General features: G+C 44.9%; 1 pseudogene; it reads left to right on the top strand.

Moving 5' to 3' along the window:
* The first annotated feature begins 642 nt into the window (after positions 1-642).
* On the top strand, positions 643-851 carry LOC138093261 (serine palmitoyltransferase small subunit A pseudogene; annotated as a pseudogene).
* Positions 852-16,816: the final 15,965 nt, after the last annotated feature.

A 16,816-nucleotide genomic window follows, 5' to 3' on the forward strand; every position in this document is an offset into this window, starting at 1 on the left:
TTAAAAGACGCTTACTCCTTGGAAGAAAAGTTATGACCAATCTAGGTAGCATCTTGAAAAGAAGAGACATTACTTTGCCAACAAAGGTCCGTCTAGTCAAGGCTATGGTTTTTCCAGTGGTCATGTAAGGATGTGAGAGTTGGACTGTGAAGAAGGCTGAGCACCGAAGAATTGATGCTTTTGAACTGTGGTGTTGGAGAAGACTCTTGAGAGTCCCTTGGACTGCAAGGAGATCCAACCAGTCCATTCTGAAGGAGATCAGCCCTGGGATTTCTTTGGAAGGAATGATGCTAAAGCTGAAACTCCAGTACTTTGGCCACCTCATGCGAAGAGTTGACTCATTGGAAAAGACTCTGATGCTGGGAGGGATTGGGGGCAGGAGGAGAAGGGGACGACAGAGGATGAAATGGCTGGATGGCATCACTGACTCGATGGACATGAGTCTGAGTGAACTCCGGGAGTTGTTGATGGATAGGGAGGCCTGGCGTGCTGTGATTCATGGGGTCACAAAAAGTTGGACACAACTGAGCGACTGAACTGAACTGAAGACATTCAGTGGTAAGTTTCTTCTATAGGCAAAGGTTGATTATAAGAAATATGTCACAGACTGACATTTGGCTGCAACGCGGGAGGCGCGTGGCGGGGATGGCACTGGCGTGGGCCTGGAAGCAGATGTCCTGGTTCTACTACCAGTACCTGCTGGTCACGGCGCTCTACATGCTGGAGCCCTGGGAGCGGACTGTGTTCAATTCCATGCTGTTTCCATCGTGGGGATGGCACTGTACACAGGATACGTCTTCATGCCTCAGCACATCATGGCGATACTGCACTACTTTGAAATTGTACAGTGACCAACATGTGACCAAGTCAAGAAGCTCCTTAGGGAAGACCCATCGCCTGAATTTGGAAAGAGACTTCATCAGATGTCATAAGAAACTCTCCTAGATGTCAACATAACCAACCCTATGAATATAAGGACTAAAATTCATGAGTAGAACAGGAAAGCGATCCTGACTCATGTGTTGTGTTATTTTTAATTTTAAAAGAGGCTCTTGTATAGTGATTTTTGTCTATTTTAACATTGTAGTCATTTGTACTTTGATATCAGTATTTTCTTAACCTTTGTGACTGTTTCAATATTACCCAGCTTTTCTTAATGTAACTTTGAGTACATTTTAATTGCCTTCTATTTCTAAAACCTAAAGTTATTAGTTGGGCTTTACTGTTCTTGCTATTGTATGGCATACATATCTGCCTGGAAATATTTATACTCTTGACCAAAGTATTGTAAGAAAAAAATTCAAGATTTGGGGCAAGGGGGCCGGGGAGGGAGGACATTTTATTTAGAACTATTTACAAAAGACTTATCTGTAAGTCTGAACTCAGGAGTACAGTTTTAGTTATCTGGACTCTTATCAGCTTTTGCTTTAAAACTATAAAGTGTTTCTTAATGAAAAAGGAAGATCTCGCTCAAGTTAAAATAAGGAACATTTCACCTTTTAAATATTTAATTCATGTGTGAACTTATTTCCAGAAAACTTTGATGACGGTTCTTGTGACAAATGGTGGTTAAGCAGCGTTATTATGTAAGGCTTATATACCATAGAGTTTTTAACAGAAGGTAATGAGCTTCTTCTGAGGGCCACTAGTAGCCCTGTACTTCATTAAAGTAATTGGTGCTGCAGATGCATTTGCACATTGCAATATGATGAGATGAATTGTTAAAAACTATAACAAAAAGAAATGTAAACTTGGTTAAAATCTGCTCACTCTTTGTATTGTTTTTTTTTAAAAAGATTTTTATTCCATAAATGTAAGATGACTACCTAATTTTTTGATGTAAACTCATTAAATTCGAAGAGAGAAAAAAAAAAAGAAATATGTCATAAAACTTGGCTTACTAATAGCAGTGGGAATAATAAGGCCTCAAAGCAATAAAGTCCAGAAGATAGTTATTAATCACCAGAAATGAGGGGACCCCACAATAACCACCACAATCAATAAGATTGGAGGGGCAATGAAGGGGGCTTGACCCTCAAGGAGTTGTGGATATAGTTAATAGAACATGGTATTCCTTAGAGACAAAAGAACAGGCTGAAATGGAGGGTGCTGCTTAATGTATACAATCAAAAGAGGCAAGAACAGATGAGCAAGAGGCTGAGGGTGATTACGTCAACAGAAGTTGTGAATCTAACTCAATTCTTGAACGTGAGCCAGTTTTCATACCCAGAACCTGGCTCCAGAGGTGGATGGGTCCCCAAAAGGAAATAAAGAGCAACACTACGGCAGGTATATGTTATAATGATTCCTTTGATACTTCCCTAAAAATACCTATCACCTCTTACTCAGATGACTGTGGACTAGGGGAATAAAAATGCTCATACATTTTGAGGGTTACTGGACACAGAGTCTAAGATCTGGAGACCTGAAATAACATCAGAGCTACCTGATTGAGGTATATCTCAGCAGGCTAATAAGTTGACTTTTGGCCAAAGGCCAGCTTACAGTGGGTCTGTGGATCACCCATCCAGTGATCATTTTTCTGGGCTCCAAATATTTGATTAGGATTGACATACTCAGCTGTTGAACTCTAATATGAAATCCTTGTTTTATCATGATATTGATAATCATGATAATAGAAAGACTGAGCAAAAGCCCCTAAAATTGTCCTCCCCTCTGAAACTTTAGTTCCCCAAGATAACGAATCAAAACCAGGATCACATTCTTGGAGAATGGTGATGTTTAGTACCACCTCTAAGGATTTTAACGATGCAGTCATGGTGGTCTGTCTCAGTCTAATTCACCAGTCAGGCCCCTGAAGAAGCCAGACGGATACTCTAGCATGACTGTCATCTATCACATACTCAAATGAGTAGTTTCAATAGTGGTTGTCTTGGTACTTTTGCTACAGCAGATTAACATGGACTTGGGTAAATGGTATGCAGCCAATGAGTTCTTTCCTATCCCAATCAGAGAAGAGAATTAGAAACAATTTACATTCACATGGAATGGTCAGTAGTATACTTTTACAGTATTGTCCTAGGACTATGTTAATTCTCGTGGTGTCATCATATAGTCAAAAGAAATCTGGACCATGTAGAAATTCTGCAGAATATCACATTGATCCATTCTATCAATGACAGAGCAAGGATTATAAAAGCTGGCTAGCACACTTGAGGCATTGGTGAAACAACTCACTGAAGATGATGAGAGATAAACCGTAGGAAGATGCAGGGGTATTGCACATTGGTTAAGTTTTCTGGGTCCAAAGATCAGGGACAGGCTGAGAAACACTGTCCAAGGTAAAAGACAAATTGCTGCATTCTTCATCTCTTAGAATGAAGAAGTATAATGTCTCTTGGGCTCTTTGGGATGGGTTTTGGAGGCAGCACACTCCACATCTAGCCATACTACTCCAGCCTGTATCCCAGGAAATCTGAAAGATAGCCTGCTTTGTGTGGGGCCTGGAGCAAGAAAGGAATCTATAGTCCATCTAGGCTCTGGACTCAGAACCCAAATAGCTCTGCCACGTGGAGGATATGATCTGGGAGACTATCTGGTGTTGAAAGTGTCAGTGATGGGAAAAGATGCACTAAGGGTCTTATAGCAAACTCCAGTGGGAGAATCACAACCTAAGCTTCTAGGGTCTGGACCAAGGCCATGTCAGTTGCAGCATTTGCTTTCTGAGGAACATATAGATTATTACTGAGCCCTGGTGGACAGGAACATTTGACCCTGGAATATCAAGTAATCTTGAGCTGAGTTCTACCACCAGGGGCCTCTCTGGTGGCTCAGATGGTAAAGAATCTGCCTGCAATGCAGGAGATCCAGTTTCGATGCCTGAGTTGGGAAGATCCCCTGGAGAAGAAAATGGCAACCCACTCCAATATTATAGCCTGGGAAATCCCATGAACAGAGGAGCCTATAGTCCGTGGGGTCACAAAGAATCGGACACAACTGAGCGACTAACACTTTCACTTCACTTTTTTCTCCAAGTCATAAAATTACACAGAGCCATAGCAGGTCATTCTAAGATGGCAATGGCACATCCCAAATGAATCCCAAGCAGGCCCAGAGGGCACAATCAAGCTTCATGGACACAAACCCCAGACTCCCATGCCATCCTCCATGATTGCTCAGTAACTCTCTCTCAGCATGCACCTATGACAGACATTCAGGGAGAATTCCCAATACAACCACCTGATGGAGAAAAGTCCCATGCTTGGGTTACAACAGGACATTTAGGTATACGTGTTCGAGCTGAAAAATGGATGGTGGGCATCTTGTAGGCATCATGGAATGGACCTGAATGGCAGAGCTGAGGGAAAATGTTTGCAATGGGTGGAGCTTTGAGTGGTGCACCTAATCCTCTGCTCTGTGAGGAAGAAGTGACCTGGGGTGAGAATATATCAAGATTATGGACCATGGCAAGTGACCTTGCTGGCTGATCATGAGCCTGAAATGAAAAGGACTGAATGACGGGAGGCATGTGAATGGGCATATAGGAGTGGGCACCAAGGAGTACTAGAAAATGTGATCATGCTGGATAAGAAAGCCTCTACCGTTGGACAGGCATCGAACATCCAAGAAGACAGGAATGACTCAGCCAGTTTACATTAGCTGGTATTTGCGTGATGGGCACATGAACAGAACGGTCAAAGGAGTAGAGACAAAAGTTAGAAGTTACACACTAAAACAGCCTGGACTGCTGCATACCAAAGCCAGTCTAACTACTGCCGCCTCTGCATATCCAACCTGCAGGCAACCAGACCCAGTGCAGAGCCCCAGCATGCTCTATTTTGATCTAGAAGGAATGGGACAGGGACCTAAGATTTAGCATTTCCACTAGGGACCCAATGATGCCACTTATCCCAGTGATGACAGTGGTGCTGGTCTATGTACAACAAATTAGAGGAGTAAGAGCAGATCTTTCCTCCAAGACCATAGGCAAGACCACTGATGGGGGAAAGTTCTCCCAATAGGCTCAGCAGAGATTCACGAAGGGTAACCTCAGATATGCAGATGACACCCCGCCTATGGCAGAAAGTGAAGAGGAACTAAAGAGCCTCTTGATGAATGTGAAAGAGGAGAGCGAAAAAGCTGGCTTAAAACTCAACATTCAAAAAACTAAGATCATGGTATCCGGTCCCATCACTTCATGGCAAATAGATGGGGAAACAATGGAAACAGTGACAGACTTTTTTTTCTTGGGCTCCAAAATCATTGCAAATGGTGATTGCAGCCATGAAATTAAAAGACGCTTACTCCTTGGAAGAAAATTTATGACCAACCTAGACAGCGTATTAAAAAGCAGAGACATTACTTTGCTGACACAGGTCTGTCTAGTCAAAGCTATGGTTTTCCCAGTAGTCATGTATGGATGTGAGAGTTGGACCATAAAGAAAGCTAAGTGCTGAAGAACTGATGCTTTTGAATTGTGGTGTTGGACAAGACTCTGGAGAGTCCCCTGGACTGCAAGAAGATCAAACCAGTCAATCCTATAGGAAATCAATTCTCAATATTCACTGGAAGGACTGATGCTGAAGCTTTAATACTTTGGCCACCTGATGCAAAGAACTGACTCATTGGAAAAGACCCTGATGCTGGGAAAGATTGAAGGCAGGAGGAGAAGGGGACGACAGAGAATCAGATGGTTGGATGGCATCACCAACTCAATGGACATGAGTTTGAGCAAGCTCTGGGAGTTGGTGTGGACAAGGAAGCCTGGCGTGCTGCAGTCTATGGGGTCACAATGAGTTGGATACGACTGAGCAACTGACCTGAACTTCCACTAAAGCAGCAATAACAGCAGGGAGCTGCTGACCCATGAAAATTGGCACGAAGGACTTAGCCTGACTTGACTGAGAGCATTTTCAAACCAAGCTTCCTAGGAATGAAGGGGTTACTCTCTGCTAAGCAGGTTGGCGATAAGCAGCATGAATTGTGGTGCATTTGGAGGAGTCTGGGCCTTGTAACAAAGTCTTCCATTCCTTCTGCACTGCTGACTTGACCATGGGCCTTTAACTTTCAGTCTTAAGTTTCCATGAGCTGCAGCAGAACTGTCATCAGGGAAAGTATGCTACTCTCCAAAGGACTTAGAGGTTGGGAGGGATCTCCCCTCCACCCATAAATCCAAGTCTGTGCATGCCTCTCTTAGGCTCTGCAAACCTACTTTACCCCATCTCCTTCACAGCAGGGCTCCCAGAGCCTCAGGACAGCCATAAGTCAGGCTGGACCAGAGCTGCATTGACACCGGGATCCTCCTGAATGTCCCTCTGGTGGACTGGGCCCACTTACCTGTGATTTCGCTCTGGACCCTCTCCTTCTTATCATATTTCATTGGAAAATCTGATCTTATTTAAGGTTTGTGTTTCCAATAGTGTTTCTGGGCAGGTGACCAGCGGAATGCAGCCAGGGAAATGTAAACAGTTAATGAAACCTAACAAGGAGCACACTTTCAGTTCTATTTCATGCCTCCAACGACTCTGTCTCTCATATTTCCTCGGCTGTGTTCTTCCTCCTGGGTACAGTCTGGGTCTGTTCTCCATCACCACGGCAAGAGCCTCCAGGAAACGCAGGTGTCTGCAGTCATTAGAAATTCAAATCCACCTGCTGGACCACGCGCAAGAAGAAGGGCAACTCGCGGTCAGCAGAGATGAGATGGGTGAGGGGTGGCTGTCTGGCCGAGAGCCCAGAGGGGCCCATAAATCATGCCGGTTTCCAGAGGCAAGGAGCTCTAATGGGAGTCAGGTGAGAGGCCCACCTGTGGCCAGATGGCTGGATGCTATTAAACAGTGGCCCCAGAAGGTCTAGAAAGTGGGTGTCTGTGGTTCCTTACACCCTGGAAGCAATTTATGGCCCATGCCTGCTCTTTCTCTGGGTCTCAGGACCCTCCTCTGCTCTCCTCCTCTATTCCCTCTTTTTTTCATGTTTTTTTCCTCTCTCCTCTTCTCCTCCCTGTCTCTCTTTACAGCGAAGCAAGGCTTAAGAATCTAAGCATGAGGTCAGACTAGGACACCACTTAACTAGGGCAAGGGGATTTTCTAGCACATGGCTGATGCTCAGTGGGCCACTTGAAACCCTCCTGGAGGGAGCCTGGGAAATGGGCTTGGGGCCCAGTGAAAATGGGAAGTGATCCATTTTGTCATTGTCCTTCATTTCCACCTCTTCCCCATTTTAGCATCTCTTGCCTCTCTATAGACCTCCCCTCCCAGGCCTCACCCAGGCCTGCCAGCTCTGCTAATCCCTTCTTCAACCCCTCCCATGCTTACTCATGGGGTCTAACTCTTCCAGTAAAGCATCTTTGCTAAGCACAAGCTTATAAGCCAAAGGAATGACCTTGAAGAAGGGCATCCATGAATTCAGGGTATGCCACTGGGGGAGACATTTCAGGCACGCTGGCTTTCTTCTGTCCCTCCAGCCACATGACGTGGAGCCACCCCACCTAGATGCCTGCTTGTCTCTTAGCATCAGTCCATCCTCCCTCCAAGTCTCAGGGAAGTATCTTAGGGAAGTATCAGAGATCTACCTAAGTACTCCGAACTCCTTTAGGTACCAGGAGACAGCAAGGCCGGAACTCAGATCTCTATCCTAGCTGTCTACCCTCAGAAAACTTGCCTTTCTCTCTGGGTTCTTCTTCCCCTCATTATAGTGAAGGGTTGATCTATATGACCTAAAGTCTCTCTTAGCCTCCAACTTTAGGGGATTATTTTATACAAATCAGAGATTCTCAGCCTCTCTGGTGTGTAACTAGATGAAGCTCAATATTATTGCCATTCCCACACATCCCTGGCTCTTTCTTCCATAGGATCTTAGCCCCCATGAGATTTCAGCCTCTTGGCCCAGTGACCCCTGGGGGTGTCTCCCAGGTGATCATAAATCAATCAACTTCCACAGATACAACGCATCCAGTTGCAGCCACTGGATGTTTTTCTCTTCCCCACCCGCCTGCGCCTTCAGAACTCACCACGTGGCCTCCGAGCTGCTGCTGGCACTAGTTTGATGCCAATGCCCACACAAGTGTGCCCCCTGCCACTACTCCCAAGCTGCTGCCTTCCAAGTTTAGTGCACTCCAAAGTGAGATGATGGCCTCCCTCCCCCATTCAGAGTAACACAGAGTCACTCGGACCTCCGAAAGGACCTGCTTGTGCCCTCAGGGGTCATGGAGTCTGTTGTACAAACACTTCCTCCTTCTTCCCCTTAGGAGCCTCCTTTCCACAGAACTAAGGCACAGCCTGCATCTGACTTTATGGGGTCCTCCCATCCCCCTTCCCTCCCAGTGAGGGGTGGGAGAGCCTTCTACAGACATATTTAAATTCCATTTTAGGCTCAGCTCAGACATCCCTACTGGCCTTAACCATACGCATGCACACACACAGACACGCACACACACGTGCTCATATGATTCTGTAATTTCCATTTACATCATCCTAGCAAATAAATCAAAGGAGTGTGTGTGTGCGCGTGCGCGCGTGCGCGTGTGTGTGTGTATGCATGTGTGTGAGTGAAATAAAGAGCAGGGGACCAAGAGTTCTGCTCCAAGTAGCCCATCCAGTATGCCAAACCTCAATGCCCAGGAAAAGTAGACAATTCTCTTTTCTAACTCTTCCCCTCAGTGGATTCCAGCAGCAGGGCTTGATGTCCAAACAAAACATGTGACAAACAGTGTTGCTGGTAACTTTTAAAACTCTGTACTTGCTGGCAAATAAGAATCAAATGGGTAAGGGAAGAAAATAACGAACTGTAATGAAAGTGCTTTCTTGTGGTTAATGCAGGGGGCCTGGAAGCAAAAATATAGGCTAGATGCTCAGTCTGGAAAATCAGCATGATTCTATTTTTAACTAATGAAAAGAGCCTTGTATAAGGACAAGGTACAATAACAGCCATTTTTCTCCCCCTAGGAATAGGGATTAAAAGGCAGTTATGAAGAGTATGAACCCAGGATTCTATGTGAAGAAACCTGGACTCTGGGTCTGACTTTGTGAAATGAGCTCCCCCGCTGGTGACCCAGAGAGCACAAGTCAGACCATAAACTCCTGTAAGTATTAATGAACGATGGATGAATTAATTGACAGCTCAATTATTACCAATAAAGTACATGGGACCAGAAGACCAAACCTTGTCTAGGGGATTTGGGAAGCCTTCCTGGGGGAGGTGTTGTTGGAGCTGAGCTTAAAAGGATGAAGAGGATGGGATGAAGCAAAGGGTACACTGTCGTTCCAGGGGAGGGAGCAACAACGCGCAAAGGCAGACGGGGAGAGAAGGCAGACGTGGTACATGCGAGGAACTGAAAAAAGACCAGTGTAAGAAGGAGCCCAGAGAGCAAAAAGCAGTGGAAGTTGGGGAGGCAAGCTGGTCCCTGTGGACCATGTTAAGGACTTTTGTCCTTAAGGCTTACATAGCAGCCAGTCTTAAGTGGTACCCAGTTTCCAAGATGGTGTTCAATGACCCCCATCGGCTGGCAGGGGCGCCTTTGTGTAGTCCAATGACAATATCATCCTTCCATTCTTCTGAACATTATGAAAAAGTTGGTATGGTTTAGAAATAAAGGGAAGGAGAAATTAGTTGTTCTTCTGTCACCAGCTTGATTAGATTTCTACACCACTCCCATCAGCATCCTCTAGAAAGTCATCCCAGACAGATACTGCTCTCAAAAAGGCCCTATCTACCTCCTGGGCACAGGCTTCCCAGGTGGCGCTAGTGGTGAAGAACCTGCCTCCCAGTACAGGAGACGTAAGAGACACGCGTTCAGTCCCTGGGTCAGGAAGATCCTCTGGAGGAGGGCATGGCAACCTACTCCAGTATTCTTGCTGCAGGATCTCATGTACAGAGGAACCTGGTAGGCTACAGGCCATAGGGTCACAGAGTTGGACATGATTGGAGCAAGTTAGCACGCCCACACCTTCTGGGCACAAATTTCAAATTTCCAACCCATAGACCTAGAAGTTTGGGGGTGATGGCCATAAATGCTGGTGGGATTTTGGGACTTGGTGGTTGTGGTGGAGGCTAAACAGCAACCACACGAGTGCCTTCTACATCATTCATTTTCTGACACAGCCCTGAAAATACAGCCACTCAAGTTTCTCCAGGCTCAGTGGAATTTGGTGGCCTTTGTTCCTATGTGTGGAAACACATCAACCTGCCATTTCTGGTAATAGGGACCATGATGTGTTCTTGGCTTTCACCACTGGTTTTGGCACAAGCACCACTGAGGGCTTCTTTTTTTTTTTTTTTTTTTTTGGTTTTTAAATATCATTTTTCAGAAAAGATAAATCAACTGTAAAAGTATGTTATGAAAATCAACTTGGCAAGCAAGGTCTCCTGGAGAGGGCAGGGATTGCTTTATTTTCCATTATCTCAGTAAAATAAATAGATTTATCCTTTTAAGATGTTCATGTAGGGTCATCAGGATCACAGTGATTTAAACCATGGCCCTTGGCCGACGCAAGTCCAGAGCATGACCTAATCAGGCCTGGAATTTCAAAGAAGAAAAAAAAAAACCTGGTCTAGAAATGAGAATTTCAAAGTTATCTAAGTACAAGGACGTTTTCCCTTTTTGCTGAAGCCTCCTGGGAATCCTCCAAATGCAGCCTGGTTCTCGACATCTTTTAAAGGTTCTTTTGTTCTGTTAACAGTGAGTGAGGTTAAGTCTGGACAGGCCTTCTGCTTGCTTCTCCTCATCCCTGTGCCAACAGGCTCGGACCTTCCTTGCTGGATGGTTTTGCCCTGGAATATTAGGAGCTGAGTGACCTTGAATGAAGCATTGAACTCATCTGAGCCCCTGTTTCTTCATTTGTACAGCTGCAAGCAGAACCCATACTGAGACAGGATTGTGAAAACTAAGAGTTAATTGATACAAAGTGATTAGCACATTGCCAGACACATCCCGTCCGAGTCACGTAATAGGAAAGGAGCATAGTGGTTGAGGTTGTCAGTGCCATAGTTGAAGATGCTGCATTGGCTATAGGCTTGCTGGTTAAGGGCAAATTACTTGATCTTTCTGACCTATAGTTTTCTCGTCTGCAAATGGGGATGAGAACAGTGTATATTCCCTCCCTCACAGAATTGATGAGGGTGCAATAAGACAATTCTTTAAATAGTGCCCAGAACATAATGCATAGCAGGTAAACAGTAGCTATTACTACTATGACTTTGAAAAAACTAATGATGACAATCAGAGCTTCTATTACTAGTATTATCTTATTATCAGGGCTTCCCTGGTGGCTCAGAGGGTAAAGCATCTGCCTGCAATGTGGGAGACCTGGGTTCGATCCCTGGGTCAGGAAGGTCCCCTGGAGAAGGAAACGGAAAACCACTTGTGGCAATCCACAAGTACTCTTGCCCGGAAAATTCTTATTATTTAGGGACTTTTGATTACCAAGCAAAGCAAATCACTTTGCTAACTTGTGAAAAAAGAAAATATATTGAATAGCTCTGAGACAGACAGTTGACAAAAATCAAAGGATAAGGCTGAATGGCCAAGCTTTAGATGGAAGCAGGAGATAGGAGAGTTTCCAGTTAAGTCACAGGTATCATTGCATGGTATCTTCAAGGTGCTGCTGTAAGGATGAATCAGTCCCACTATCTTTGGGTCACCTTCCAAAAGGGGGTGTACAATTTGACATCTGAACCAAGACCAAAGCCAATTGGGAGGGATATTTATCTAAAGGATAATCTAGATATTTTCAATATTAGGGGGCTAGGACACTGAGGAAGCAGAAATAAATGATGCCAACTACAATTATGACCACCATGACGACTTCAGTCTGTTATTTAGAATAATAGTTGCAGTTGTTGTCGACGTGCTCGTGTCTGACTCTATGGCTCCATGGACTGGAACCTGCCAGGCTCCTCTGTCCATGTGATTCTCCAGGCAAGAATACTGGAGCAGGTTGCCACTTCCTACTCGAGGAAATATTCCTGAACCAGGGATCAAAACTGCATCTCTTTCATCTCCTGCGTTGGCAGGCTGATTCTTGACTACTAGTGCCGCTTGGGAAGCCAATACCTGCAGTAGTTGCTGTTAATACTATTCGTCATTCAAGAAAGGGCAAATCAATCAAAATGACAGTGTCAGTGAATATCTAGACCTGAACTTCATGGATACTGAGATTTCTAAATAATCAGCCCAGTCATTTCCAAAATGTCTTTATCTTTTGAAAAAATTGAAATCTTCCCTTGATAAAATGAGAACCATCATTTCTTGACAGCTTATTTTAATGTCAGGCATAGCTAAGGACTTGACATATTTTACCTTGTTAGTTGTACTGCGAGGTTGACTCAGCAGAAGTGATTAAGCATTGTTAAAATAAGTTTTATGAAAACAATAAAAATTAATGTTGATGTCATAATATGCATATATAAATAAATATTATTGAATCAACATTAATTTTCTATCAGTTCAGTTCAGTTCAGTTCAGTTCAGTCGCTCAGTCGTGTCAGACTCTTTGCGACCGCATGAATCGCAGCACGCCAGGCCTCCCTGTCCATCACCAACTCCTGGAGTTCACTCAGACTCATGTCCATTGAGTCAGTGATGCCATCCAGCCATCTCATCCTGGGTCATCCCCTTCTCCTCCTGCCCCCAATCCCTCCCAGCATCAGAGTCTTTTCCAATGAGTCAACTCTTCGCATGAGGTGGCCAAAGTACTGGAGCTTCAGCTTTAGCATCATTCCTTCCAAAGAAATCCCAGGGTTGATCTCCTTCAGAATGGACTGGTTGGATCTCCTTGCAGTCCAAGGGACTCTCAAGAGTCTTCTCCAACACCACAGTTCAAAAGCATCAATTCTTCGGTGCTCAGCCTTCTTCACAGTCCAACTCTCACATCCATACATGACCACTGGAAAAACCATTAATTAATATCAAGATATGGGAATTAATAGCTTGGTATTAATCCAGTTTTTAAACTTGCAATAAAGCTTCTATGTAGAGTGAATTGGTCATTCAGTTTACAGGACACACAATTAAATCTGGGCAGCTACTCACCCTGGATCACGCTATGCAGAAGTGCCTGTGTGAGAAGTAGTTTCATCACGAGTCAGTGTCTGAAGTTCGGAAGATCTGCCCCTATGATGTATTTGTGGTAAAGCAGAAGAAAGAGATGCTCACTGGGACAGCAAATTCTTATTGAATTATGAAGTGAGTCAGTGTCTAGGACATCCAGGTGCTGTCATTGCACTGAAAAATTTCTTTGGGATAATATACTGCTTCTTAAAATAGCTTGACTTTCAGAAACTGAACTGCTGTTAGACTTTTTAGATTAATCCATTTAGGGCTCAGATTTGAAAGCACTGTTTGTTTTCCATCTTAATGGAGAGCCAGTCTCTCTGGAAAGGCAAGGCAACACCCTTTGAGTTACAATTCTATCACAACCACTGGGAAGGCATGGGCTCCTCCCATCAGCTGTCACTTAGGTCTCTGAGCATCTTTTTGGAACCCAGTGTCAGCTGTTCCAGAGCACCACTGCCAATCTCTGAGTCTCAAATCTTTTGAGAGAGACATATTTCTTCTTATTATGAAGAACCTGTTGCGAACGAATTTTCCTGGAGCGGTGATGCGTTTGCACTGAACCTTCTCTCTTCCACTGACATTTCTGCTGTGCTCAGCAAAGCACGGCTGAGACAATGGCAGCAAGGCGACAGGGTTCTTTGCTGAACTGTGCCTGGGAGGACTCACTCTTGCCCCAGCCACGCTATGTAGCATTACCCCCCTTCATCACAGCAAAAGGAAGATAGAATGGGTGGCGTCTCTGAGAGTCTACCCATAGGAAAAGACCACACAGGCTACGTCTAGAGACCAACAGGACATACTTTGGCAGGAAAGCTATGGAAAGTCTTACTTTGTAATGGCGGCGAAACCACTTATGAAAGGAAAATTTTACAGAACAATCCTCTCTCCATCCTCTTTGGGGATGGTGCTTGGGACTGAGGCCTCCAGGGGCCTCAAATCCTGTCCAAAAAGCCTTAGGGGCCAGGGAGAAGAACTGGGGGTGGGCACCCTGGAGACAAACTTATTTTATGCAATCATTTTGCAAAAATGTTAACCCTATACCTTTCTCCTTCATTTAGTACATCTGCTCTCACAGTTGAATGTTAGAAATCTGGTCATCCAACTCACACTAAAATCCCTGGGCACACAAAAAAAGAAAAAGGACAGGGCAGCACCTAACTTGAAGACATCATAAAAAGAGAAATAACCCATCAGTGCTACAGCCAGGCAGTGACTATGTTACAGGCAATGCAAATGACTGACTTGGCAGGTTCACAGTTCTCTTAAGAGGTAGGTACTATTAACCCCCACCCCTGTACAGAGGAGGGAACAGATGAGTCTCAAAGAGGCTATGATTTGCTCAAGGTAAGCCCAGCAAAGAAAAACGTAGCCAGAGCTGACACTCTACCTAAGTGTCAGCTTATCTCTGAAATAGGATGCTAAGAGAGCTGTGATTCGCCATCCTGCCTCCACATTAGAATTAGCCCAGCAGCTTTTAAAACTACAGATGCCTGGATTTATCCCATGACAATTAAATCAGAATCTCTGAGGAACCAGGCAGTTTTTTTTTTTTTTAAGTCCCCCAGAAGGCGATTCTAGTCTGCAGTCTGAGTAGAGAACCATGAGACAGGGCACTATGCTACTGATGGAAGGGACCAGAATCTGTTCCTCTTTCTGTCTTGGAATCACAGAAAGACCTTCTGGCAATCCGAGCTCCTTCCCTGCCCCTCTGCCCGGTCCCAGACCAGAGTGAAGGGGCTGCTTCTGCCCTGCTGAGCTAGGGAATGTGTCAGGCCAGAGCTGGGAAAGAGACTAACTCTCCCGCGAAGAATCCAACAGATTTATCTCTGTGTCTGCCCCAGGGAGGTCAAGAGAAGATCAGAGGAGAGTCAGAGGTGAAACTGAAGGGCATAGGAAGAAATACACATGATCAGTCTGGAGGCTGCAGGAATGCTGGGAGGAAAGATTCTTGGAAGGGGAAGGAATGGGGCACTTTGGAGCACTCTCGCTATACAGGGGGAGCCTGGAGGACTGAGGCTTTCACTGGCCTCCAAGATCCTAGAGATTCCACAGGTTCCAAAGGCAGCTCCTCTGGGGTGAAAGGAGAAAGGCTTTTCTTCTAATGGGCACAGTTAGACTTGGGCTTTTAGGTTTCCTTAAATAATCCCACATCTGAATAGCCTTCTAACAAATCTCCCCTCATGCAGTCTCTGTCCCACCCTCCCTGCCTTCTGCATCAGGCCAAAGCAATCTTTCTCAACTTCAGCGCCCGTTAATCCTTGTTCACATTCCTTCCTGCCCTCCTGGTGCCCCACAGAAAAGGCCAAAAGCGTGAATGTAGCAAAACAGACAAGCCAACCCTGTGGGGTCTTTTGTTTCCCAATCTTTCTGTTCCTCGAACCACCTGGCTTTGCTGGTTTTGCTCTGGATCTTTGCACAGACTGTGCCGTGCTCCTGGAACTTGCTTCCCATTCAACCTTTTACTCATCCTTTGGGACTCAGCTTAGATATTACTTCCTCCAGGAAGTCTTCTCTGATTCCTCCAGTGTTCTCGTGCCTATTTTAGCTCTTATTAGGATTATAAAAACTTGTTAGTCTGTCTCCCTTTAAATGTAAATAAACTCCCTTGAAGTAGGAATTATTATGACATTTCCAGCACCCCAAACAGTGTGTGTGTGTGTGTGTGTGTGTGTGTGTGTGTGTGTGTGTGTGTGATGGGGGAGTCCCCAGTTTCAGAGGGAAGGAATACCTGCGGAGTATCTTGAGAACAGCCCATCCAAACACACATCTCCTTCACTGGCAGAAAAATCCTGGATGCTTTAGAGCAACATTCTCCCCTGGCCCACAACCGAACTCCCCGCAGCTTTACCTAGATGGGCACGTGTGCTCAGCTGCTCAGTCGTGACTGACTCTTTGTGACCCCGTGGACTATAGCCCACCAGGCTCCTCTGTCCACGGGATTTCCCAGGCAAGAATACAGGAGTGGATTGCCATTTCCTTCTCCAGAGGATCTTCCCGACCCAAGGATCAAATCCTGGTCTCCAGTATTAGCAGGTAGTCTTTACCATTGAGCCACCAGGGAGGCCCATGTAACGGACAAAATTGGAAGATATTTAAAGTGCGCCACCTGATGATTTGATATACACACACGTTGTCAAAGGATTCCCACCCTAGAGTTCATCAGTACACCCAGCACCTCACATATTTATCATTTGTGTGTGTGAGAGAGAATATCTAAGCACATTTCAATCATGCAGTGGTGTTATCACCTCTAGTCACTGTCTTATAATTAGATCCTCAGACTTTATTCATCTTATAGCTGAAAGTTGTACCCTTTAACCAACTCCTCCCTATTTCTCCCACCTCCAGCCCCTCTCTACTGTAAAGTTTGGCAATTTTTTTTTTAAAGATTCTGCATATCGATGATACTGTGAGTTATTTGTCTTTCCTTGTCTGACTTACTTCACTTAGCTTAATGCCCTTCAGATTCATTTATGCTGTTTCAAATGACAAAATTTCCTCTTCTAAAGGCTGACTAGTAAACATTCTGATATATATGTTATATATATATTCATTGGAAGGACTGATGTCGAAGCTTTGGTCACCTGATGCAAAGAGCTGACTCATTTGAAAAGACCCTGATGCTGGGAAAGATTGAGGGCAGGAGGAGAAGGGGACGACAGAGGATGAGATGGTTGGATGGCATCACCGACTCAATGGACATGGGTTTGGGTGGACTCTGGGAGTTGGTGATGGACAGGGAGGCCTGGTATGCTGTGATTCATGGGGTCACAAAGAGTCGGACACGACTGAGCAACTGAACTGAAC

The sequence above is a fragment of the Capricornis sumatraensis genome, chromosome 16 (genome assembly GCF_032405125.1).
Source record: "Capricornis sumatraensis isolate serow.1 chromosome 16, serow.2, whole genome shotgun sequence".
NCBI classification, from domain to species: domain Eukaryota; kingdom Metazoa; phylum Chordata; class Mammalia; order Artiodactyla; family Bovidae; genus Capricornis; species Capricornis sumatraensis.